The sequence below is a fragment of the Lipotes vexillifer genome, unplaced genomic scaffold, assembly GCF_000442215.2.
Source record: "Lipotes vexillifer unplaced genomic scaffold, Lipotes_vexillifer_v1.1 scaffold371, whole genome shotgun sequence".
NCBI classification, from domain to species: domain Eukaryota; kingdom Metazoa; phylum Chordata; class Mammalia; order Artiodactyla; family Lipotidae; genus Lipotes; species Lipotes vexillifer.
Window position 1 is genome coordinate 1046971 of NW_006786304.1, and position 2549 is coordinate 1049519.

The following is a 2549-nucleotide window of genomic DNA, read 5'->3' on the forward strand; positions in this document are numbered from 1 at the left end:
GGCAGAAACCCGTGTCCCCTGCATCGGCAGGCAGACTCTCAACCAGTGCGCCACCAGGGAAACCCCCTGACAATATCTTGATTTCAGACTTCCAGCCTCCAGAACTGTAAGCGAATACATTTCTGTTATCTTAAGCCACCCAGGTTATGACAGGTGGCCAGAGCCGTTGTGTCTGTGATTGGCTGTGGCCAGCACACCAGCTTCTGGTGGCCCCAGGTGGTCCTGGGCTTGTGGCAGCATCACCCCATCTCTGCCTCTGTCTTCACATGGCTGTCTCCTCTGTGTCTCACTGTGCCCAAATTCCCATCTCCTCCCTTTATAAAGACACCAGTCATATTGGATTTGGAGCCCACCTAGAGATCCTTAAAGGATTACAGCCACAGGGCTTCCCTGGCGGCACAGAGGTTAAGAATCCGCCTGCCAATGCAGGGGACACAGGTTCAAGCCCTGGTCCAGGAAGATCCCACTTGCCGTGGAGCAACTAGGCTGGTGCACCATGACTACTGATCCTGTGCTCTAGAGCCTGCGAGCCACAACTATTGAGCCCATGTGCCACAACTACTGAAACCCGCGCACCTAGAGCCTATGCTCTGCAACAAGAGAAGCCACCGCAATGAGAAGCCCACGCACCACAACGAAGAGTAGCCTCCACTCACCACAGCTAGAGAAAGCCCGCGCGCAGCAACGAAGACCCAACGCAGCCATAAATAAATAAATGAAAAAAAAAAAAAGAATTACATCAACAAACACCCTATTTCCAAACAACGTTGCACTCCAAGGTACTGGGTGGACCTGAATTTTTTTTTCCTTGGCCGTGCTGCGTGGCTTGCAGGATCTTAGTTTCCCAACCAGGGATGGAACCCTCGGCAGTGAAACCTCAGAGCCCTAACCACTGGGCCACTAGGGAACTCCCTGGACCTGAATTTTTAAAAGACACTCTTCAACCCAATACACAGCCTTAAGCAGAAAAAGCTTTGTTGGAAGTTTCAGAAGTGGGCTCAGAGAGACTCTGACAGCTTGAAGAGTATCATCTTACAATTTTTCTTTTAAAAAGTAGTTCTGCTTAATTTCCTTCTGCACACACATCACTTTACATGACTGGATAAACATGATCACATAGGTGGTGACCCTTTGTGCCCTTTGTGGTTTAGATCCACCCCCCCACCCCACCGCATTCCCCTATAAATGCCCCCTTTTCCCTGCATAACCAGGTTAACTAATGACTTTTGTACTTATTGAGCACTTGCTGTGGGCCAGGAGCTACTAGAAGCCCTTTACATGTCTCCCAGTCACCCTGCAAGGCAGATACTATTATCTCCATTTTACAGATGAGGAAACTGAGGCCCAGAGAGGTCATCTGAGGTCACACAAGTCACAGAGCCAAGATTTGGCTACGCTGTAACCCTCACCTCTATAGCCTGACACAGCCATTCACATTTTCTCATCGTTCATGGACTCATAGAGATACAGAGGTTATTTGCAGTATTTTATTTTTGACAAAAAAAAAAAAAAAAAAAAAAAGGAGATCCTATGACATACAACTTTTCTTGCCTCTCTCTGTGCTTACTCCAAAGGACCCCAGTCCATACATTCCGGGTGCATAAGACACCAGCGTGGTGTTGCACCATCATTTTCAGCCACTCTCGCAGCAATGGCATTTCCGGTGTTTCTGATGTTCTGCCCACGCAGGTAAGCCACCCTGAGGCTTGAAACACAAGCCCCAGGCCAGCCTGCATTGCACTAGATATCCTCACTTTTTTCTGAGCCCACTCATTGTCTTGTGCACAGCAGTGATTGTCTTTATTTGTAGTGTGTGCTCAAGTCTTCCTTCCTTAAATGTAACTGGTCAAATTAGACCACTGTTTAGTGGTGTGTTCAGAATGTTTTGACACATCTTCTTTTTTTTTTTTTGGCCGCACAGTTTGTGGGATCTCAGTTCCCCCACTAGGGACTGAACCTGGGCCATGGCAGTGAAAGTGCCGAATCCTAACCACTAGACCACCAGGGACCTCCCGGACACATCTTCATTTTTTAATGAACTAGGGGACTTTTTAAAAACTGCGACATGATTCTGACTTTTCTAGGGGGTTAGAGGTATCCTGAAGCGTTTGCCTGAGCCTTGGTGTCTATGTTTTGTTTTTGTTTTTTTTTAAAGATGTTGGGGGTAAGAGTTTATTAATTTATTTATTTTTGCTGTGTTGGGTCTTCGTTTCTGTGCGAGGGCTTTCTCTAGTTGCGGTGAGCAGGGGCCACTCTTCATCGCGGTGCGCGGGCCTCTCACTGTCACGGCCTCTCTTGTTGCGGAGCACAGGCTCCAGACGCGCAGGCTCAGTACTTGTGGCTCACGGGCCCAGTTGCTCCACGGCATGTGGGATCCTCCCAGACCAGGGCTCGAACCTGTGTGCCCTGCATTAGCAGGCAGATTCTCAACCACTGCGCCACCAGGGAAGCCCTGCCTATGGTTTTTATTGGGGGTTGGTCACAGAAGCCTGGTTACTCAGTCTCCAGCCCCTCCAGAGATCAAACTCAGCAGCCTGGCCCACCCCCCC